We start from the raw sequence: 25,099 nt of genomic DNA on the forward strand, positions 1-25,099 counted from the left end.
ATATGGAGGTTCCCAGGCTAGGGGTTGAATCCACCGGCCTACGCCAGAGCCACAGCAACGTGGGATCCGAGCCGCGTCTGCGGCCTACACCACAGCTCACAGCAACGCCGATCGTTAACCCACTGAGCAAGGGCAGAGACCGAAGCCGCAACCTCATGGTTCCTAGTCGGATTCGTTACCAATGCGCCACGACGGGAACTCCCCACCTTTCATCTTTAGATGACTTTAGAATCTAATGAACAGCCCTATGGCTTCTGACCTTGTGCCTCAAGTTTGCTCATTTGAACAATGAGGCTAATAGTGGTCCCTAAGGGATAATGTTTTCCAGGATCAGTGCTTGGCACACAGTAAACCCTCCATAATGTTAGATATTACTGGAAGAAAGCAAGTATGAAAAAATTAATGGAAAGGCTAGGGTTGCATTTCAGATCTGGGGACCTCCCCGCTGCTCCCATGGGGTAAGTGAGCGAAAACCTTCCCGAGGTCCCCCCCCCCGGCCACGCCCTCGCGCCGCGGAAGCCCGATGGGGCGGGGCCCCCCAGCGCCCAGGCCGCGCACGGCCCCCTGGGACCGGTAGTGCTGGGCGTGGCCGCGGGACTACATATCCCGGCGGCCCCCGCGCCGTGGCTCCAGCCGCTGCCTCTTCAGCCCCTCCACAGCGACAGCGGCGGCCGCGGCGGCTGAGTCGGTGGCGGCGGCGGCGGTAGCGGCGGCTGCGGGCTGAGCGCTGAGCGGCGAGTTTCCGATTTAAAGCTGAGCTGTGAGGAAAATGGCGGCGGGCGGTGAGTGGAGATAAAGGAAGAGCGGTGGCGGCGGCGAGGGGGTGGAGTGCGAGGCGGAGGGAAGAGGGCGAGTCCCTCTGGCTGCGGCGAGCCGGCGGCTCCGGCTCCGCGGAGACGCTGAGGGGCGCGCCGAGCAGGGGGCGCGCGGAGGTAGTTTCGGGGTGTCGGGGCCGCGCCGCTTCCCCGCGGCGTAGGGGCAGCCCGCGGCGGGAGGCAGGGTGTCGAGGCTGGGCTGCAGCAGCTCGGGGGTACCAGGGAGGTCCCCGCGCGGAGGGGTCACCCCGAGGAGTTTGGGGGCACCGTGGGGGTGCACTTTTTCCTCCTGTCCCTAAAGTTTTATCCTTCCCCAGTGCTCGGGGCTGCTTTTGAAAGCTCCCCACGCCCCCTCCTCCCGCTATCTGGGCACTGATTCGGAAGAACTAGGGGGCGGGGGAAGCCGCACAGCCCCCCCCCCCCCCGACCCCCCAGCCCAGTCTCCAAGTCGTACTCAGAATCGGGTTGGATTTTGTTGCCGTGTTTCCTCCTACACTTGGGCACTTTTGATATTTTAACACGAATTATCTGCGGGATTTCCATTTTGGGCACGGGTAGGTTCTCAGCAGTTTTTCTCAGTAAAAAAGCGTTTTGCTACCTCTGGTGTGAAGGCTGGGAAATGGCAAGTGGAAGTTGGTGAATTAAATTTGGGGTTTGGCTGTCTTTATAATTACTCTTTTTTTTCCCTTCTCCATCTCTAATCTTCTTACGTACATTGATTCAATTTGTGATGGTTTAAATAAACTGTCTTGCCCATGCCTGAGAAAAACAATCCATGAGTTGTTGGAGGGCTTAGTTGCTTCCTAGGCAGTTTGAGGACATTCAGGATGGAAAAGTTAACCGAAAGAGCAGTTGGGAGAGGGAGAGAGCATCGTCTTGAAATCTCGCTAAACAGGAGGCGTTCGGGCTTCTCAAATGGAAAGACACGAAAGATACGAAATGCTCTTGAAGTCGAAACCCCCCCCCCCTTCCGAATGTAAAGACTTCCTTCTTGCAGTTTTTGAGCAGCGCTTCAAAGCCAACCTGTTTTTGTTATTAAGCCTGTACTGTAAAGAAACAGGAAGGCCAGTACCAGCTGTCTTGCTGCAGTGGTTTGAAATGGAGTTGAATGAGATGAGTGAGTGGTAGTAGTAGTGAGTGAAATTGCTGCATCTCCTTGATTCAGACGCCTGGTCTCGGATCCTCTTAACCGGTTCCTGGCTGCAGGGAAGCTTCAGTGTTTGTTGCAGCAGGTTGTTTAGAGGATGATGGAAACAAACAAAAAAACCCCAACTACACGTAGGTCTTGTGAATGCTGCATAAACCAAAATGTTAAATGGAAATCTGTAAGTTTTGTGAAATGGTCTTTCTTAAAAAAATTAAATTATTGCTTGTTTATTTCGAATAGGTTATACCCAATGGAACTGGTCTGTGTACAACTGGGAAGGTACCAAAACATTGAAAAATAGCCTCTCTCCTACTCTAAACCCTCTAATTCCCGTTCCTAGGAGGCAGTGACTGTTACTGGTTTCTGGAGTGTTCTTGGTTTGGGGAATAATTATTTTAAGAATTTTCATTTGAAACACACCCCTCTTGGATACCAAAAGCAGGAAAATAAAATGAACAGAAAAAAGGGAAAATGTGGTGGAAGCATTGCTTGCTTTTTTTTTTTTCCTTAAGCAATTGTTGATGGCTGTTAGAAAAGCTCTTACAAACTTACTGCTTATGTTGCCTTATCTACTAACACCCTAAAGAAATAACAATCTGTGGGGGCCTTAGGGTGAAGAACCCTACCAGGGTTCATTGTTTGTAAGAGGAAGCCTCTGTTGATAACATGTAAAATGATATTGAACACTATAGCTCTGTCACTGGAGGTTGCTTCAGGTTCTGCATTTAAGTGGGCAATAATCTAGCTTGTCTGTGATCCGAAATTACACAGGTATTTTATGTATTGATAGAAATGACTGAATTGTCCACTCAGCATTTAAAAAAAAAAACAACCAAAAAAGGCATATACCAGCTTCTGTACATTTTGGATGTGAAGATTGTGGACCAAGTAGGAAGCTCTAATGTTTCTAGAGCAGTTAGAGGAAATGTTTCTATCATAAAATATTCCTTAACTTCAGAGGCTTTGGAAATGCTTACCAATCCCAGCGTAACTAATAGGCTTTAAAAAAAAAAGGTATTAGAATGTTGGCTTTAAATTAACAGTTCATTAAAAAAAATCATTGGTATTAAAGATGAGAGGACTAGGGATTATATTAAATATATTCTGGATGGAAAGAATAAAAATCATTAAAAAAATAAATATATTATGAAAGTGAGTATACTGTGCATTTTCCCCATATAGAAATTATTTCATACATTGCAAGCCCCTCCCCCAAGCAAGTAAGTTAGAATTTATTCAGTAAGGACTGAGTGTTCTGTCAGACCCTGGGGCCTTTTTCTAGGAGACATGTAAATATAGTTCTAGAAATAATTACTTGATTGGTCATGTGAAATAAACTTTTTTACTATGTCAAGGACATATTAAAGATAAAAAGATTTGTTTTTCTTTTTTGTGTTTTTTCTTTAAAAATTTTTTTTCTTAATGAATTTATTACATTTATAGTTGTACAATGATTATCACATCCAATTTTATAGGATTTTCATCCTATAACCCCAGCGCATCCCCTCACCCCCCGAACTGTCTCCTTTGGAAACCATAAGTTTTTCAATGTCTGTGAGTCAGTATCTGTTCTGCAAAGAAGTTCATTTTGTCCTTTTTTTCAGTCTTTTGCACATTAGCAGTATAATTCTAGAATAGTTCCTTTTAACTTGAAGGTTTGAAAAGTCTTTAAAAGAATGATTTATAAATATTTTAGTTTGGACAATAGGGCAGATAAAAAATCTAAACTACTATTGTCCTCTTCTTAATTGGTGTCAAAATAAATGGCTTTAGGGTTTCCTTTTGCACTTTTTTAGACTATATAATTTCAAGTCTTGCCCAGAGGATGTGGACTACTTTTGAACACTTTTAATTTGTTGAGAGTTGAGAATGAATATATAGTCTCCAGAGAATGTCTCTATGGCCACGTGACCACAATTTAACACAGTTGTTACTCTTTAGATGCTACCTAGGAAAAGGAGTCGTTGATAAAGATTGAAGAAGTACTGCAGTTTTTCACAGGCTAAACTAGGGAGTACCTGTCCCATTTGGGTTTGAATTTACTGCACTCTGGGGTGTAGAATACTCCTTTTTTTGCATTATTGAGTGGTTAAAGCTATGGGAGCAGAAAATAAGTATTGGATATTTATGTTAACTTTGTCTTTTTTCCTTATATTTACCACGTTAAAGAAATAGGTGCGTTTATGTTAGTTTGGATTCTCAGAGAAAATAGAGATTGACGGCTGCAGTAAAATGTGGGCATTTTCTTCCATTTTATGAGTCCTTTATGGGATGGGGGAGGGGCGTGCAAAGTGAACATTTCACAGTTGAGGTGGAGGAAGGGCATTCTTATAATGAAGATTATTCCTTTACTTTGTTTCTATGCTAGGTATTAATTAATTTGGCCCATTGGTTTTCTGACAGGTTTCTAGGAGAAGACTATTTTGGGGGTAAGGATGCAATTTATATAGAGCCTCACCTTGTTTTCAGCCCCTAACAAATGATGGAATTGACTTGAATTTAATCGCCTTTCCCTTTCCTACCTTCTGGTGGCACGTTGTTAAATGAACAGGAAAATGGCCAGAAGATACACAGCAGGAGTTGAAAGGAAGACCTATAGTGTCTAGAAGGCTGATTTATCCATGAACTGGATAATCTTCTTACATTACATACGGACGGTTCTCAACCTTTTCAGCATTAACGCAGTTTGGTAGGTTCTATGGCCTAGGTCAGTTTGGGGGGGCGGGGGGGCGGCAGTAATAAAGGTTTATTTAACTAGCTGTGTAGTAAACTTTGTGGTCTAGAGGCAACGGAAAGAAGCCTGACCTAACTGGCACAGAGGCTTTACCTATTTCAAAGAATAGTCTAAGAGCAAATGGGCTAATCTTTTCTGTTTTTCCTTTTTCCTATTTTTCATTAGGAACATCTGTGTCCTATTTTTTTCTTTTTTTATTAATTTTTATTGATAGGGTCTTGGAAAGAGTGTGACTTTGCTGTTCACCTATGAAGGTATTCTGAAAATTCTAATTTTTTTTGTTAAAGACTACAGGTGAGGGTTCTGAAACTTCACTTTTTGGAAAGTAGGCTGACTAGATTACTAAATTTAACTCTTAATCATCCATTTAATGATGAAGAGAGAATACTGGCCTGGGTGTCAATAGTGGTGGATAATCTACTGCTCCCTGGGGCTTTGCTTTTGGTAGCTGGCAGCTGAGTCGGAGTGGTAGATGGATAGATGGAAAGGACTGCAGAAGTCAGCATAATCCTCAATTAGGATAAGCCTCATGGTTAATTGAATGTTGAGTGTACAGGTTAAATCCCATTATAACAAACTCCAGGGGACTAGTTAAATTATTTTGTTGTACTGGGATTGAGCTTTATTGAATATTGTTTGAAATAAATTGGTCTTTTTGTTTCTATTAGAGATGTTGGAAAAAATTTTATTTATTTAACAATCTGACAAGTTGTTACTCATGAGCAAATGTGTTTCACCTTCGCGTTTAATGCTTTTTGCCTTTAAAAAGGAAAGAACCCATGGTGAGCTGAGCAGATAATTTATCCCCCATCCTCCCCCCATGTCTCTGTCTAGAGTAGCTCCATTAGTTTATCTCAACAACCAGATAAGTTTATTAGTAAGTACTACTGCCACCATCAGAGTGTGGTCAGGAAATGGGAAATTCCCCAGGTTTCCAGGTGACCGCTGCTGGTAATTTTTTTCTGTCCTTGACAACTTTTTAAAATAAATGAATGTACTTCATTATAGGATGAACTTTTGTCAGTAAAAATTAAGGTAGCCCTTCTCTATTCAGCTTAAGGTAGTTTAAGACCTTTAGATCTCTGTTACTGTTAAAAAGAAAGTGACAGTAATATTGTAATCTTTAAGATACTTCCATATAAATACAGAATTTTTCAGAAACAGTGTTTTATATATATATATGAGAAAATACTATTCTTATGCTTGGCCAGAAATACACATTTTTTTCTTATATTGGTGTTTGTCAAATTTTAGGTATTTACATCCTATCTTCATGTCTAAGGCTAACATTTTTAGTTGGCTTAGACAATTTTGATTGGATGCAGCAAGACATTTTTGAAGTCATTCTTTTAAATAGATGTTCCATGAAGGAGGGAAAGTCTGAAAGAGGGAATTTCAAAGCAACCCAAGCAGTGTTTTGAAAGTTCTCAAGTCTGAAGAATAATGACTGACTAGTAGGCAGGAAGCCTGCAGTTGTATTGTGGTATTGTTCCTCCATCTTGTGCATTTGAGAACTTGAGTACAAAAGAGGAGAAAGCTTGGGGAAGGGAAGAAAGGGTTTTTAACACACAAGAAAAGGGGAGGGGGAGACTTTTAGAGTAAATACCCTTTGCTCTTCTGTTTAAGTGAAATCTAAAACCAGAGTATTTTACTTTGGGAGGAGATGTTTGTTTATCAAAATCTAAATGTCCAAAACTGATGTTTTTATAAATGAGAGTTAATTATTAGTGGAAAGAGCAGTGTGATCATATGTGCAATTTTAAAACAACTTTAATGAAAAAAGAAACCTACATGTGAAAACCTTTAAATAGTTTCCCTCTTGGTTACCTGAGCAATATCATTTGTTAGTTATTTTGAAAAGAATAGTACCAGTGAAGAGTTGAGAATCATTTGCAAGTTTGTACTCTGAGATTTAAATTTATAAAACAAAGGGGTGGAGTATGTGATCTTCCAAGATTCCTTGCCTTAGAAAATCCTATAAACCTAAGGCATCATTATAGATAATGTAGAATGGCCTTAATTTTTTTTTTTTTAAGTGTCAAATAGATTGAGCACTTTATGCCAGATAAAGAAGTGAAAATGCAGGTTTCTTTGCTGACTCATGAGTTTGGTGACAGGACGACTTTGAGACCCTGACTTCACTGTAGTTTTTATATGCTGCAAGCGGCAAAATTTGTGTGTTGCGGGGGGGGCGGATTTTCAACCTCTTCTTTCTGGTGTCAGAAAATGAAGTCATATTTTCTTTACTCTCTGTAAAGCTGTCATCATTGAACGGATTATTGAATCTAAGTCACTCTGTAGAATAACTATATCAGCTTGATTTTGTTTCTAGATGGAAATTTGGCAATTTTATTTAAAAATGTTTTAAAGATCCCCAATTTTCTCTTAACCATATTGTGTCTTTAGTCTACATATTCTATAATCCATCCAGGCTCATCTCTGTCCTATTTTACCTGCCTGTTGGTGGTTGTTTATGACAGTACTTTCATTCCATCCGAGAGAGTTGGCTCCCTTGACGTCAGAGCAAGTATTTGGCTTCATCTTAACTTTACCAGTGAGCAAAATCACTCCACATACATGTTGCATCCATTGGAGGGTCAGTGGTATCTTGTCTTATAATAAGACACGACTATTACTATATTAAATTTTAAAAATAATTTCATTGGGAATCAGTAACATTAATTCAGAACGCTGCTTTTAAAGTGCATAACTATATCTAAAATACTACTCAATTCTAACGGAAAAAATGAAAATAAAAAAAAAGATGGTAAAGACCTTAGGTGAATGAGTCCCCAAATTAGATGAGCCTGAAATCATGAACTTGCCCAGTAACCTTCCATCTCCCTTTTTAAAAAACAGTGCAAAATAGCTCCCACATGTGACTTTAAACTGACTTTTCATACCATCATTCTCTTAGCTAGGAGGCCTTCTGCTTCAATCATTTTTAATTGGCTACTGCTTGGCTGCTGCCTACTCCCCCATAAACACACATACTTAATCAGTGTTTATTAAGCTTGTACTATTTAAGGCACTCTGAGAGTTAAAAAGGTTTTGACCTCCAAGTGCACACAATCAATCAGGTACTTGAAATCACTCAGTACAAGGTAATCTGTTTTGTCTATAAAGATCTTGGAGAAGTTCAGAGGAAGGGGACTACCTCTGACCAGGTGGTCAGGATGCAGGACTTTGAAGAATGACTATGGTTTTACTATGGCAAGAACACAGTTCTTGTTGGGAAAACATTAGCAAGGGTGCAAGGTAAGACATTTCAAAACTTGATTATTTGAATATTCAGTGGATGTGAAATGAGTTATGGTATTGAATAAATGGTTTTGTTTTTGCAGAGTGCTATTGATATTTTTTTCCTTAAATATATTTTCTTTTTTTTTTTTTGCAAACAATTAGATTTACCAGTTCTTTGTGAAAGACAACATATTTTTTTTTTCCTGTAGTTGTAGAATGATCATAACAATCTGATTTCACAGGATTTTCATCCCACAGCCCAAGCACATCCCCCCACCCCCTCCTTAAATATATTTTCATTTCAATTTCTAAAACTAGTCCAACCTAAATTACTGCCTTTGGAATGGGTAAGCAATGAGATCCTGCTGTGTAGCACTGGGAACTATATCTAGTCACTTATGATGGAGCATGATAATGTGAGAAAAAGGAATGTATATATGTGTATGTGTGACTGGGTCACCTTGCTACAGTAGAAAATGGACAGAACACTGTAAACCAGCTATAATGGAAAAAAATAAAAATCATTAAATAAAAAAATTTCTAGATTACTGTAATAGCTTTCCAATTAGTCTCTACTCTTAGTCCTCTGTATTCTTCTGCCAGTTTAAATTATTAAAGATTTTGATCACATTTTTTGGTTAAAAATCTGCAGAATACAATCCAAATTCCTTAACCTAGTATTCAGTTCTCATCAGTCTTTTTTTCTCTTTACAGCCCCACCTGTGGCATATGGAAGTTCCCAGGCTAGGAGTTGAATTGGAGCTGCAGCTGCTGGCCTACACCATAGCATCACTGGATATAAGCCACATCTGTGGCAATGCTGGATCCTTAACCCCTGAGTGAGGCCAGGGATTGACCTGCTTCCTCACAGAGACAATGTTCGGTTCTTAACCCGCTGAGGCACAACGGGAACTTGTTTCTTTCTTCCTTTCCTTGCTCCTCCTCTGTTCCCTCCCTCCTTCCCCACATTTATTGCCCCATGTATCAGTTATGATAATTTTTCCTGCTCTTCTCCCTTGATATGTGTATCTAGTTTAGTTATAAGGTCCTGCTCAGATCCTGTCTCATTTAAGTAAATTTCTCAGACTGCCACAACTGAAAATAGAATTCTTATTTCCTGATATGGAGGTTAATTATCTCCTTCCATGAATAGGAATCAATATTTATTGCTTGATAGGATGAATTCAGTCAAATTGTGCATTCATTGATTCCTTTTATAGCTTTTAAAATCTTTTCAATTGTATTAACTTTAGGTCCCCCCAGATACTTGGTGTTTGTGTAAGTTTCTAGAGCTGAACTCTCAGGTCAATTTTTCTACCTGGAAATTGTGATAAAATTAAAAGTCCTAAGGATGTGCTTAGGACCTAGGTCTCCCTCAGATAAATCATGTCTGGGTCTCAGAACACTGTATTCTTATTTACTAGTTGCCCTAGGACTGGCCAGTCCTTATGTAAGTTGCTTAAATGTTTTTTTCAGTACCACTGTTCTTCGAAGAATTGTGCTAAGTGTTGTTGGCATTGAAATCCTTTTGTGATCTAGGGGTTTATGATCTAGTTGAGAAATGACTATAATTGAAGAAGTGTAGTTGCAGCAACGTAAATAAGTGTTTTAGAAGTTCACAGGAAGAAAAAGTCATTTTCAACTGGAATTGTTAGGGAAACTTCATAGAGGAGATGGAGTAGATCTAAAGGGAACTAATTACTGCTTCTAATCTTTTCTTGCCCACATCTTTTATTGTCTAGTGCTTACTTACAGTAAAATTACAATGTTTTAAAAAATTCATTTAGAAAAGTATATGTGAAAAAGTAAAAGACTCCATGTGCTCTAGATCTTTGGTTATTATAGCTACCCTCTGCCCCGCAAGGCTCCTACTGTTAGAGGATAGTCTGTGCATATGATTATGGATGTTTCTTTAGTATCTTTTGTTTGTTTCTCTCCCTTTTAATATTTAATTATTTCCCAGTGTTCTGATTCATATGCGTAGATATAAAAGATGAAGGCGACCTACACCACAGCTCACAGCAACACTGGATCCTTAACTCACTGAGTAAGGCCAGGAATCGAACCTGCATCTTCTTCATGGTTACCAGTCAGATTCATTTCTGCTGAGCCATGATGGAAACTCTGCAGTTTGAATTTTGATGTATTGCCACCCATGAATCCATCATAATTACAGGAATGGGAATATCTGTTACCTCCAAAATCAAAAATCTAATTCCTGGAGTTCCCATCATGGCGCAACAGAAACGGAATCCGACTAGGAACCATGAGGTTTCAGGTTTGATCCCTGGCCTCACTCAGTGGGTTAAGGATCCAGCATTGCCGTGAGCTGTGGTGTAGGTTGCAGATGCTGCTTGGATTCCGAGTTGCTCTATGGTGTAGGCCGGCAGCTGTAGCTCTGATTAGACACTTAGCCTGGGAAACTCTATATGCCGTGGGTGCAGCCCTAAAAAGCAAAAAAAAAAAAAAATAAAAAATCTGATTCCTCCTGTATCTGTTTGTAATTCCTCCCTCTCCCATCTTCAGGTAGTTACAGATCTGCCTTGTATAACTAAAGATTAACTTGTATTTTTGAGAACTTCTTATAAATAAATGGAATTTTACATACAGCATGCATGTTTTTTGAGGGGGGCTGGCTTTCACTTAGTTATTTTGAGATTTATTCATCTTGCATGTATTAATGGTTTTATTTCTTTTTATTGTGTGGTGTGATTGCATTGTATAGCTATATTCCAGTTCATTCACCTGTTAATGAACATTTGGGTTGTGTCTAGGTTTTTTTTTAAATGGCTGCACCTGTGGCATATAGACGTTTCCAGGCCAGGGGTTGAATCCCAGCCACAGCTGTGGCAATCTTGAATCCTTTAACTCACTGCCTTGGGCTGGGGATCAAAGCTGTGCCTTGGCAGTGACCTGAACTGCTGCAGTAGTCGGATTCTTAACCCACTGTGCCACAGCCGGAACTCTCTGTTTTGGTAATTAAAAATGGAGTTTTTATGACATTTGTATTAAAATGCTTTGTGTGAACAAATGCTTTTATTTCTTTTGAGTAAATAGCCAGGAGTGAAATGGCTGGGTTAATATGCTAAATGTATGTTTAACATTTAAACATTTTAAGAAACTGCCACCTGTTTCTCAACACAGTTATACTGTTATATATTTCTCCCAGCAGTTCTGGTTTCACGTCCTCACCAGCACTTGGTGTGGTTGATTTTTTCAATGTTAGCCATTTTAATGGGTATACAGTGGTATCCATTGTGGCTTTGAGTTTTCCTAATGCCTAAGATGTTGAATATATTTTCATGTGCTTACTTGGTACTTGCCATTGGTACATCTTTTTGGTCTGTTCATATCTTTTGCTCATTTAAAAGTTGGGTTTATTGGAGTTCCTGCTGTGGCTCAGTGGGTTAGAAATCTGACTAGTATCCACGAGGATGGGGGTTTGATCCTTGGCCTCACTCAGTGGGTTAAGGGTCCAGCATTGCTGCAAGCTGCGGCATATGTCACAGATGTGGTTTGGATTTGGCATTGCTGTGGCTGTGGTGAAGGCCTCAGTTGTAGCTGTGATTGGACCCCTAGCCTGGGAAATTCCACATGCCACAGGTGTGGCCCTGAAAAGAAAGAAAAAAAAGTTGGGTTTATTTTACTGAGATATAAGACAACTTGGGTGTATTCTATATATAAAGCCTTTTTTGGACATGTGTTTTAGAAATAGTTGCCCTTTTTTAGGATTACTTATTTATTTTTACGGCTGCACCCCGACATACGGAAGTTCGGGCCAGGAGTTGAATATGAGCCACAGCTTCGACCTGTGCCACAGCTTTGGCATTGCCCTGTCCTTTAACCTACTACCCTGGCTGGGGATGGAACCTGTGCCTCTGCAGTGACCTGAGCTGCTGCAGTTGGATTCTTAACCCACTGTGCTATAGTGGGACCTCCTATTGATTTTTAATTGAAGTATAGTTCATTTGTAATATATTAGTTTCAGAGGTACAGTAAAGTGATTCAGTTATATACACATATTTATCTATTTTTTCAGATTCTTTTCCCTTTTAGGTTATTACAAAATATTGAGTATAATCTCCTGTGCTATACAGTAGGTCCTTGTTGGTTGTCTGTTTTATATATAGTGGCATGTATATGTTAATCCTAGAAATATTTGCTTTGAGTTTGTGGTCTGCTTTTTCATTTTCAAAACTTTTTGGAAGAGCAAAGGTTTTTAATGTTAATGGAATTTATTTATTTATTAATTATTATTATTTTTTGTCTTTTCTAGGGCCACACCTGCAGCATATGGAGGTTCCCGGGCTAGGGGTCGAATTGGAGCTTCAGTTGCCGGCCTACGCCACAGCCACAGCAACTTGGGATCCGAGCTGCATCTTCAACCTACATCACAGTTCAGGGCAACGCTGGATCCTTAACCCTCTGAGCGAGGCCAGGGATCGAACCCACAACCTCATGATTCCTAGTCAGATTCATTAACCACTGAGCTACAACAGGAACTCCAGAATTTAGTTTTTTAATTTTTGTGTTTAAGAAAGCCTTGCCAAAGAGTTTTCTCTTAATATTTTTTTTTCTAGAAGTTTTATAGCTTTAGCTGTTAAATTTAGGTCTGTGACCTATTTGAGTTAATTAAAGGTTGAGGTTCATATTTTGGTATATGGTATTGAATTTTTCCAGCACCATTAGATGAAAAGATTATACATTCCCCATTGAACTGACTTAGGACCTTTGTTGAAAATCAAGTAGTCAAATATGTAGGCCAGATTTTGGAGTCTCTTCTTTTCTATTGATATATATCAATTTGTCTCTACCCTAACCTTGAAATCTTATAGGGGAAGTCCTCCAACTTTGTTTCCCTCCCCCCCAAATTGTTTTGGCTATTCTAGCTCCTCTGCCTTTCCATATAATTGTTATAATGATTTTAATCTTGTTGATTTCTATAAAATGTCTGTTGTGATTTTGATTGTGATTGCATGGAATCGATCAATTTGAGAAGATTTGATTTGCTAAAAATATTTTTATCTGTTCTATGAATATGTTATATATCTCTCCATTTATTTAATTTCTCTTATCAGTGTTTTGCAGTTTTCAGTGTATAGATCTTATAAAAGGTTTTGTTGGAGTTCCTGTGTGGCTCAGCAGGTTAAGGATCCAGTGTTGCCAGCTGTGGTGGCTGGTGTGGCTCCCCCTCCCCCCTCTTCCCTCTTCTCCTCCCCCTCCTTTTTTTTGTTTAGGCCCAGCCCCAGGAACTTCCACATGCCTCAGGTGCAGGGGAAAAAAAAGCTTTTGTCACATTTATCACTGAATTTTATATTTTTTAATGTTATTATAAGTAATATTTTTAAATTTTCAATTTTCAATAATTTTTGTGTACAATTTTTGTTTTGTTTATTCACCCTGTATCTTGTAACCTAACCAGACTGATTTGTTTTTGTAGTTTGCTTAGGATTGTATACATAGGTGATCATATTATTGTTTGTGAATAAAGTTTTATTTCTTCCTTTTCTTCCTTTCCAATCAGTATGCCTTTTCTTCTTCTCCTTCCCCTTCTTCCTCTCCTCCTCCCCCTCCATCTTTTTTTGCTTTATTGTAATGACTAGTGTTCCCAGTACCGTGTAGGGATTTTTGTGCTTCCAACACAATGTAGGAATTTTGGTTGTGATTGCTTTGAATCATTTGACCAATTTGGAGAGATAGATATCTTTATCTTGTTACCAGTTTTGGGGGCTAAGCACTCAATCTTTCACCATTAAATTTCAGTTATAGTTGATTGATCTGCTTTATATCAGTATAGTTCCCTTTCCCTCCCACATCCTTTTGTTACTGAGTTTTAAGATTGGTTTGTTGCATGTTTTTTAATGCATAGTCTGGATATATATCTTTTTATCAGATAAGTTCTGCAAATACCTTCTCCCAGTGTTTCATGGTATAGATCTTTACTACTTATCAACTGTGTCTTTGTATTAATGCCCAAGTTTTTGGTCATATGTGTGTTTTGGTGAATAACAGGTGTTTTAAAGTGTGAGTAACAGTTATACGAACATGTATGATAGATCCCACTCTGTAATTCACATAAATGCAAAGAAACTAAAATTGTTAACCTGGACCATATCAGTTCTTTTTTTTAATTTTTAAATTTTTGATTAAAGTATATTTGATTTACAATGGTGTGCCAATTTCTGCTATGCAGTAACGTGACCCAGTCATACGTATATATACATTCCCTGTATTTACAGTATCTTCCATCATAGTCTATCCCAAGAGACCGGTTATAGTTCCCTGTGCTATACAGTAGGACTTCATTGCTTATCCATTCTAAATGTAATAATTTGCATCTATTAACTTCAAACTCCCAGTCCATCCCACTCCCTTCCCCTCCCCCTTGGCAACTACAAGGCTGTTCTCCATGTCTCTTAGTTCGTTTCTGTTCTGTAGATAGGTTCTTTTGTGCCATATTTTACCTTTCATTTTTGGTGGCTCCTGTGACATATGGAAATTCTCAGGCTTGGGGTTGAATTGGAGCTGCAGCTGCCAGTATATACCACAGCCATAGCTAGATCCAAGCAGGGTCTGCAACCTTGACGCTACAGCTCACAACACCACCAAATCCTTTAACCCACTCTGCGGGGCGAGGGATTGAACCTGCATCCTCATGGATACTAGTTGGGCTCCTAACCTGCTGAGCCACAATGGGAACTCCCTATGTGCCATATTTTAGGTTCCCACATGTAAATGATAATCATATAGTATTTGTCTTTCACTTTCTGACTTATTTCCCTTGGTGTGATAATCCATAGTTGGATCCATGTTGCTACAAATGGCATTATTTCTTTTTTATGGCCAAGTAGCATTCCATTGTGTATATGTACCACATCTTTTTAATCCAGTCATATGTCATGGACATTTAGATTGTTTTCATGGCTATTTGGCTTTTGCAAATAGTGCTGCTGTGAATATATGAGTGCATGTATCTTTTTGAATATAGTTTTTGTCCAGGTGTATGCCCAGGAGTGTGATTGCGGATCACATGGTAGTTCTATATTTAGTTTTCTGAGGAACCTCTGTACTGTTTTCCGTAGTGGTTGTACCAATTTACATTTCCAACAACAGTGTAGGAGGGTTCCCTTTTCTTCACACCCTCTCCAGGATTTGTTATTTGTAGATTTATTAATGATGGCCATTCTGACCAATATGAGGGTGGTAGGTACCTCATTGTAATTTTGATTTGCATTTCTTCTTCAGAGAAATGTCTAGTTCTCCCCCCCCCCCCTTTTTTGACTGTTCCATGGCATACGGAGTTCCCAGGCCAGGGATCAGATCTGAGCCACAGTAGCAACCTGCTCCCCAGCTTTGGCAACACCATGCCCTTTAACCCACTGTGCAGGGCCGGGGATTAAACCTGCATCCTGGCACTGCAGAGATGCCACCAATCTTGTTGTGCCATAGCAGAAAACTCCTTTCTGCCCATTTTTTGATGATGTTTGTTTTTTTGTTGTTGAGTTGTGTTAGTTGCTTGTATATTTTGGAGATTAAGCCCTTGTCAGTTGCATTGTTTGCAACTATTTTCTCCCAGTCCGTAGGTTGTCTTTCGTTTTGTTTATGGTTTCCTTGGCTGTGCAAAAAAGCTTGTAAGTTTGATAAGGTCCCATTTATTTATTTTTGTTTTTATTTCTATTGCCTTGGGAGACTGACCTAAGAAAACATTTGTACAGTCTGTCAGAGAATGTTTTGCCTGTGTTCTCTCCTAGGAGTTTTACGGTGTCATATCTTGTGCTTAAGTCTTTAAGCCATTTTGAGTTTATTTTTGTGCATGATGTGAGGGTGTGTTCTAGTTTCATTGATTTACATGCAGCTGTCCAGTTTTCCCAGCACCACTTGCTGAAGAGACTTTTTCCCATTTTATAGTCTTGCCTCCTTAGCTGAAAATTTCTTGAGCATAGGTATTTGGGTTTATTTCTGGGCTTTCGGTTCTGTTCCATTAATCTGTATGTCTGTTTTTGTACCAGTACCACTCTCTCTTGATTACTGTAGCTTTGTAATATTGCCTGAACTTTGGGCGAATTAGGCCTCCTACTTTTTTTTTTTCCCTTCTGAATTGCTTTGGCAATTCTGGGTCTGTTATGGTTCCATATAAATTTTTGCATTTTTTGTTCTAGTTCTGTGAAAAATATCATGGGTAATTCACTAGGGATCACATTAAATCTGTAGACTGCTTTGGGTAGTATGGCCATTTTAGCAATATTAATTCTTCCAATCCAGGAACATGGGATATCTTTTTATTTCTTTGAATCCTCTTTAATTTCCTTGATTTAATGTTTTATAGTTCTCAGCATAAAGTCTTTCATCTCCTTGGTCAGGTTTATTCCTAGGGACCTAACTTTTTTTGGTGCAGTTTTATTTTTTCTTTTTATAGCCACCCCTGTGGCACATTAAAGTTCCGGGCTAAGGGTTAAATTGGGGCTGCTGCAAGCCTGTGCCACAGCCATGGCAACACTGGATCTGAGCCACATCTGTGACCTATACCATAGCTTGCGGCAATGCTGGATTCTCAACCCACTGAGCAAGGGCAGTGATCAAACTTGCATCCTCATGACACTATGTTGGGTTTTTAATCTGCTAAGCCACAAGGAACTCCTGGTGTGATTTTAAAAGGTGTAGTTTTTTTTTTTTAAAGGGCTGCACCTCTGGCATATGGAAGTTCCCAGGCTAGGGATCAGATTGGAGCTGCAGCTTCCAGCCACAGCCACAGCAGTGCCAGATGTGAGCTGTGTCTGCAACCTACATCATAGCTCACTGCAATGTTGGATCCCCAACCCACTGAGCTGCACCAGGGATCAAACCTGTGTCCTCATGAATACTAGTTGTGTTTGTTACCAGTGAGCCACAACAGGGACTCCCTATAGTTTTTTTTTTTAATATTCTTTTTCTAATATTTCATTGTTAGTGTGCAGAAATGCAGCCAATTTCAGAATGTTAATCTGAATGTTAATTTTGTATCCTCCTACTTTGCAGAATTTAATTATTCTGGTAATTTCTGTGTGGGGTCCTAGGGGTTTTCTGTATGTAGTATCATGTCATCTGCATATAGTAAAGTTTTTTTTTTTTTTAATATAGCTTTTTAAATTTTGGCTGTGCTCATGGCATGTAGAAGTTCCTGGCCTGGGGATCAAACCTGCACCACAGTTGTAACCAGAGCCACAGCAGGATCCTTAACCTGTTGAGCCACAAGGGAGCTCCCATATCAGTTCTTTTTTTAATTTTTTTTTTTTTTTTTTTTTTTTTTTGCTTCATAGGGCCCCATTCATGGCCTATGGAGGTTCCCAGTCTAGGTGTCCAATTGGAGCTGCAGTCACAGCAATGCAGGATCTGAGCCATGTCTGCCACTGCACTGTAACTCACAGCAATGCCAGATCTTTAACCCACTGAGCAAGGCCAGGGATCGAACCTGCATTCTCATGGATACTAGTTGGGCTCATACTGCTGAGCCAGCATAGGAACCCCCCCTTATCAGTTCTTCCATGTAGTAAATTACTTTATACCTTATTTACTGTTATCAGTCATTTTTCATTTTTAGATAGTCTGGAACTTGATCTCTTTTTCTTTTCTCTCTCTTTTTTTTTTTTTTTTTTTTTTTGCCTTTTCTAGGGCTGCTCCCTCGGCATGTGGAGGTTCCCAGGCTAGGGGTCCAATCACAGCTGTAGCCGCCGGCCTACGCCACAGCCACAGCAACTTGGGATCCGAGCCGCGTCTGTGACCTACACCACAGCTCACGGCAACGCCGGATCCTTAACCCACTGAGCAAGGCCAGAGATTGAACCTGCAACCTCATGGTTCCTAGTCAGATTAGCTAACCACTGCGCCACGACGGGAACTCCTTTTTTTCTTTTCCTTCATTTTTTCTTTTTGGCCGTCCCCTGGGATATGGAGTTCCCAGGCCAGGGATCAGATCTGAGCTGCAGTTGCTACCTAGGCTGCAGCTGCAGCAACCCACTGTGCCGGCCAGCCAGGGGATGGAGCCTGCATCCCAGGCCGCCAATTCCGCCAATTCCATTGCACCACAGTGGGAACTCCTTGATCTTTCTTTTTAAAATCTTTAATAAAAATAAAATAAGTCCTTTCTCATTAAAACAATGTCTCTTTTCTCATTTATTATTACAAATTAAGATGGAAACATCAAATATTTTGATCTGGTATAATCCTGATGAGGAAATGCTAAATCCTAATGAGGAGTGAAAACTCTGACTCTTACCTGTGAGTGAATTTACTTGTCATTGTTTTCTCTTTGACCAAGTCACTGAAAAACCCAATCTTCATGGCTCACTTTGGTTAGTATGGATTGTATGCTTTTCTCACCAAGGTATATTACACTATCTTTACTTTTCATGGTTTCTGTGCTTAACTGTTCTACTGATCGTGTTAGCTTTTGAATGCCTCCACTCTAAGCAAATGAGAAAATATCAGCTTCAGAATGTGCTATTTGTCACATTTAGTATTGATATTAAATTATTTTAACCTTGCATTACCTAAGTATCTTCCTGGACACTTTTTTTCTTACTCTAATGGAGTGACATCTTGATTTACTTACCAGTCCCCTCACCCTGTATTGAAGATATATATTTTAATTCTTTTCTGTTTGATTTATTCTCTCATGCTGGGATTTTGGAATCTTTTTCAATTTACATTTAAGAAGACTAAAAAACCAGTGGAAATTTCCAGCTTAAAAAAAACCATCTACTAGTCTAATAACTGCTTTGCAGGAAGAAAGAAATATGAAAAAGAACCGCAGACGTTCTGGATGTCAGCCTGTGAAATTTTCCACTATTTCCCATAATAACATGCAGGCATGCTTGTACTGCTGGATTCAGTGCAACTGCAGTTGCACTCTGAGTGGAATTTGAAGCTACTCTATCAATGATAAAATGGCACCTGGCCAGCTTTTAGTGAGCAGTGCATAAATTCACATATCATATTGTATGTATTTCTGAGTAGTGTGGCCATAACACTGAACTTGCAACATTATTTAAAAATCTTGATTCCAAAATTTGTTGTAAATGAAGTTTGGTTTTTAAATGTGCAGATTTATTATACATCTGAGACTATAGATATGTACAGTCATTATTTTAGTCATAATACTGTGTAAATTTTTATTTTATAGGATTTTATACTATATTGAAGAATGCTCAGGAAATTAAGTTTTTTTAAATATAATTTTTAATTTATAGTCATATGCAATTGATATACATGAAAATTAAAAGTTTTAAAAATTTGCATAAGCTCAGTATTTGGTGTGATTTGAGAAATGTTTTAACCCCTATTTCAGTTCCTATTAAATAATCTTTCTAAGACTCAGTAGGCTTTATATTAAAATTGATGATTTTTAAAAATTTTGCTGTTTCAAATTTAAAGGCAAACAGTATTACGCTGTTGCCTAATGAGGGGAATCCTGGTTGCCCAGTTCTATAAATTGGCAAAGCAGAATGATGAAGAGTAGACTACAAATATTGCACTGTAATCGATTACTTCTACTTTGATTAATGTCTTTCATGGCAAATGTCTATCAATGGTATTAAGGAATGAAACCGAAAACTTCAGATTTTATGAATTAACCTTTTAAACTCATGCATTTCTAGAGTTCTGTCGTGGCTCAGCGGAAAACGAATCTGACTAGCATCCATAAGGATGCAGGTTTGATCCCTTGGAAGGGAGTTCCTGTCATGGCTCACTGGTTGACGAATCTGACTAGGAGCCATGATGTTGCGGGTTCGATCCCTGGTCTCGCTCAGTGGGTTAAGGATCCAGCGTTGCCATGAGCTGTGGTGTTGGTCGCAGACGCAGCTTGGATCCTGTGTTGCTGTGGTGTAGGCCGGCGGCTGCAGCTTTGATTGGACCCCTAGCCTGGGAACCTCCATATGCTGTGCATGCAGCCCTAAAAAGCAAAACAAAACAAACAAAAAAATCATGCATTTCTGCAGTAGGGAATTTGAGCATTTAGAGTGACATGACACATGACATATATATCTTGGTGTGTCTTAAGACTTGTAAGTCACATTTTGGAAATAAAGGCGTATGATGTATATCTTTTTCAGGACTCCTAGGTCTTAGATAGAAACAGGAACAGTGTTATGCCATAACAGTGGCCTCCACCTCTTCCCTGTGATCTGCTCCTCCTTCCTGTACTGTCTCAGCCTTCCTCTTGACCTCTCTGTATCTGTAACTCCTCTCTTGTCCCCTTCATGCACTTCTTGTTCTCAGCCCTCCTTCTATCTCCAGCTGTTTCAGTCCCTGTCCTTTCAGCCTAAATTTCCTTCTGGCCATAGCCTTTTTTTTTTCCCCCTCCCCTTGTCAACTTTTCGTTCTTCAAGTCTTTTTTTTCTGGTTGCTCACTGTTAACCAAGCCTCTTTACCTTTGGAAGACTTCTTTGCCCCAGGTTTCTCTCCTCCTGTTAGATGGATTTTCTTTTAGTTTTTGACCTCTTAAATGCTCACACGGTCATGCTCTCCTAAATCCTTTATCTCTTATTTGTGCCTCTGTGTTTCAGTTTATTCTGCAGAGATTATTAAGTGCTATTGTCAGGTTTTTCTCTAGATCTTAGGAATATACCAGTGAACAGAATGGCTGTGGAAAAAAAAAGCTGCATAAGGGGACTGGCAACTGGTGTGTGTGTGTGGTGTGGAGTTTACATTTTAGATGGGTAGTTATGTCTTGGTACCCTACTTTGAGAAAGTTAACATTTGAGCAGGGTCCAGGAAGTAAGCCTTGTGAATACTGGGGTGGGGATGGGTTGCCTTATGTGCGAAAGGAACAGCCCATGCAGAGGCCCTTTCTTAGTGTGCTTGAAGAATAGCAAGGGCTGGAGCACAGTGAAAAAAGGAATAAGTAGTAAGAAAGTTGAGAGGTAACCATGGGACCTTGTGAGCAATTGTAATGTCTTCAGCTTTTACTTTGAGCAAAGTGGGAAACCATTGCAGGTTTTTTATTTTTGGTATTCCAAAAAGATCTTGTGACCATTGTTTTTAAAGTTAAAGAGTTTAATTTTTTAAATTACAAAAGTAATTCAAGTGGAAAATGCAGAAAAATATGAAGTAAAGAAATCAAAGGGCAAATAAAGATTATCAGTAAACCTCACCATCCATCATTGAAGATTTTGTGTATCTTTCTACTCCTTTTCCTTTGTGCTAGTACACACACACACTTCCTGCACTGTAGGGTTTTAGCAGAGAGCAAATAAACTGAGTTAGGCTTTACAGAGATCCCTCCAGCTTCTTTGTGAAAAATAGCCTATAAGAGGGCAAGAGGTAGAGAGACCTATTAGAAGGCTATTAGAGTAATCCAGGTACACGATAATGCAGCTCAGACCTTGGTGGTGTCAGTGGAGATGATGTGTTCAGATTCTGTGTAGATTTTGAAGAGAGGACAGAATTGTGTTCAGTGTCAGGGGATGGCTAAGGATTGGGGTGAGGTGGTGTCTGGCTAGAGAGGAGGAGGGAAGAATCAAGGGTGACTCAAAAGTCTTTGGTTTAAGGAATTAGAAATCTTTGGTTTCATTTTTCTTTCTTTCTTTTTTTTCTTTTTTGTCTTTTTGGGCTGCATCGTAGCATGCTGAAGTTCCCAGGCCAGGGATCAAACCCTCGTCACAACAGTGACCTGAGCTGCTTCCGTGACAACACCATGTCCTTAACCTGTTGCGCCACAGCAGGAAGTCCTGGTTTCACTTTGCAGTCTTGTCAAACTATGCATCCAAGTTTCAGTTCTGACTCTTTTATTATGTGTTTTTCCTGTTCGTTTGAACTCTTGATTATTTCTTTTTACCAACCATCTAGTCTGCTTTGCCCAGCTTGGCTTTTGGGGCACACTGCCAGATGCTATGTATATCAAACTGTTTCATTAGTATCAGTCTGCCTAACTAGGTTGTGAGCATCCTTTTACTGGATTGTGCTGAATTTATGAATCTGCTTTGGGACTAATAACTTTCTGAGTACATGGTGGGCATTCAGTAAATGTTGAGTTATTGGACACTCCTAAGGCTTGAGAATAAGATATGAGAAAACCTTAAAGTAAATGCCTCTTTTAGCTTTACTTTGGCATACTGGCATCTTTGGAGAATAAATTGTTTTGAATAGGTCTTTTCCTCAGTCTTTTAAGTTTTAAAAAGCATTCTTTTTATTTACATAATGTGTCATATATTTTCTTGAATTTAGCAGCATGAAGACTTGTTTTTTTAAAAAATAATGAATATTTATTGTTTCCAAGCAAAGCTTCCTTGGAAATAGATGAGTGAGAAAATGTCACTGCCCAGGAAGGAGCTTATATAAGCTCTGGTGCAGACAACACAACATATATACCAATGTATGTCTCCTTTATGAACATAACATTGTATTATATAATGCAGAACAATTTATAATGCCTTTGGCATTTTAAAGATTATAGGAGTGTGTGTGTTTTGTTTTTTTAGGCTGCACCTGTGGCCTGTGGAGGTTCCCAGGCTAGGGGTCTAATCGGAGCTATAGCTGCCCGCCTACGCCACAGCTACAGCAGTGCCAGATCCAAGCCGAAACTACGACCTACACCACAGCTCATGGCAACGCTGGATCCTTAACCCACTGAGTGAGGCCAGGGATCAAACCCGAAGCCTACCTCATGGTTCTCAGTTGGATTCGTTTCTGTTGTGCCACGACGGGAACTAGGAGTTTTTCTTCCTCCTTTTTAGGGCTGCACCCAAAGCATATGGAAGTTCTTGGGCTAGGGGTTGAATTGGAGCTGTGGCTGCCAGCCATGGCCACACCGGTTTGGAGCTGCATCTGCAACCTACACCGCAGCTTGTGGCAACGCCAGATCCTTAACTTGCTGGGTGAGGCCAGGGGTGGAACCTGCATCCTCATGGATACTAGTCAGGTTCGTAGAACTCCTATAGGAGTTCTTTGCCCCTTTTCTAAATGCTGCTAGACTTTGGTGCTTTGAGTTCTTATTTGTAAAAGTAGTTTTAAAAATAGTTTTTCACGGAGTTCCTGTTGTAGCTCAGCGGTAATGAGCCCGACTAGTATCCATGAAGATGGGGGTTTGATCACTGGCCCTGCTCAGTGGGTTAAGGATCCGGCGTTGCTGTGAGTTTCAGTGTAGGTCACAGACGAGGCTCAGATCTGGCATTGCTGTGGCATAGGCCAGGAGCTGCAGGTCCGGTTTGACCCCTAGCTAAGAACTTCAATATGCTGCAGGTACGGCCCTAAAGAGCAAAAACAGCAATAAATTTTTTTTTTAAAGGAGTTCTCTTGTGGCACAACAGGTTAAGGATCTGGCTATCACTACAGTGGCTTGGGTTGCTGCTGTAGCATTGGTTTGATCCCTGGCCCAGGAATTTCCACATGCTGTGGGTGTGGCCAAAATTAGTTTTTCAGACTTATTTCTAGCTGTTGCTACTTGCTGATGTCAAGAGTGTCTACCACCCCCTCCTTTTACATTTTGGCATGAGCTTTAAAAAAAATTTTTTTTCCTTTTTTTCCTTTTAGGCCTGCGCCTGTGGCATATGGAAATTCCTGGGCAAGTGGTTGAATTAGAGCTTCAGCTGCTGGCCTGTGCCACACCTTGCAGCAACGCTGGATCCTGAAGCCACTGAGCAAGGGCAGGGATTGAACTCGCATCTTCATGGGCACTATGTTGGCTTCTCAAACCACTGAGCCAAAACAGGAACTCCTGGTGTGAGATTTTTTTGAAGCCTTTTTTTACATCAGTATTCTTTTTTTCTATCCTGGAGAATCTGATGTTTAAATCTTGATAGTTAACCTCAGATCTTTTAACTGTAAGCTTTGGAAAAATGATTTGTTGACACATAATGTAAGGTAATTAAAAAAAATATATAATTTGCTTAGAAAATGGGCCACTTATATATTAGGATGATTTTTTGAAAAATGGTATTTGCTCTGTCTCCTGAGTTGTGTTTCACAAATAACCAAAATTCTTCTCTATGAAATGAATCTAATGTATGTTTTATTTTCAGAAACTAGAGCTGATATGTCCCCCTTTCTTTTTTCTTTCTTTTTTAACATTCAGCATCTGTTCTGGCTGTTCTACTTTTCCCCAAACCTTTACTTAAACCAGAAAAAGCTTGGATGCCCTGCTTTGCTTCCAGGACTTCATTTTGTGTTTTGGGAAAGATTTTTTAAAATGTCTCTAAAGAAAATCTAGGTAGTGTTGCCTCAGAAGTGTTGTATTTTAGTATCTTCCTTGGTTTGCTTAGCTTTTCCAGTTTTGGGGACCGTGTGGTAACTCAGTTTTGACTTTGAACTTTCTCTTCTTGTGCCATAGAAAGTGTATGTGCTAATAGAATATCAAGTCTGTGAGGGCTGGGAGTTATTTAGTCCATTCACTCTTTATCTTTAGTGCTTAGAATGGTGGCAGGCACATAGTAGGTAACTCAGATATTAGTTGAATGAATTCAGAGTAGCAGTAGCAGCAGTTGGTGTTTATTGAGCTTGTGCTATATGCCACAGTGCTAGGCACTTTGGATTAGGTGGTGTATATTGTACCGCTGAATGAGTTGTTTCCTATCCATGTGATAGTATGTGAGTGGGCGTGAAGGATGAAGGAGAACAGCTGCCAGCTGTGACCAAATTTAATCAAGTTTAAGATGCCATCAGTTATACATCACATTATTTTATCCACTGCTTGGTAAGAAGATGTAGAACTGCCAGTTGAACTGTGGGATATTGTCAGTAGTATGATACATTCTGATTTCAAAGATGTAAAAATATGAAAAAAAATTTAGAATCTAAGAATATCTATTGTGAGTGAACTATACCTCAATAAAAAAGGAAAAATTAAGAATCTCTAAAATAAGAAATGTCAGCAGTTTTAAGTTTATAAGTAGGCATTATTATCCTCATTTTAGAGATGAAGAAATTGAAATTTATGGGATAAGTTCACAGGTTCTTAAACTAGAGGATCCACATTGAGGCCATGCCCTTTTTAAATACATTTTCATAATGTAACTTCTTTTCTCTCTTATTTTGGAAAACAACAAATATCTTTGTATTTACTGTGTACCAGCTATTCTGTAATTTTGTGTATATACCAAACAATATAAGGCCTTATCTTTTTCTCTCCAGGAATTTATAGTCTATTTGGAGAGATGAGAAATAAACATGAAAGTTAGATAACTAGAG

General features: G+C 39.6%; 1 protein-coding gene across 22 annotated transcripts in view; it reads left to right on the forward strand.

Annotated features, from left to right (window-relative positions):
* The first annotated feature begins 625 nt into the window (after positions 1 to 625).
* The window catches only part of NCOA3 (nuclear receptor coactivator 3), a 135,430-nt gene continuing 110,956 nt past the window's right edge, over positions 626 to 25,099 (forward strand). For 10 of the 22 annotated variants that reach the window (XM_085002550.1, XM_085002554.1, XM_085002553.1 and 7 more), the window contains exon 1: positions 626 to 782. The gene's annotated coding sequence lies outside the window, so the exon portion shown is untranslated. 22 annotated transcript variants of the gene reach the window in all.

This window comes from Sus scrofa, chromosome 17 (genome assembly GCF_054392235.1).
Source record: "Sus scrofa isolate SSC_HxYL_T2T_F1_AM1 chromosome 17, Sscrofa_HxYL_maternal_Yorkshire_Landrace_v2.0, whole genome shotgun sequence".
Taxonomy (NCBI): domain Eukaryota; kingdom Metazoa; phylum Chordata; class Mammalia; order Artiodactyla; family Suidae; genus Sus; species Sus scrofa.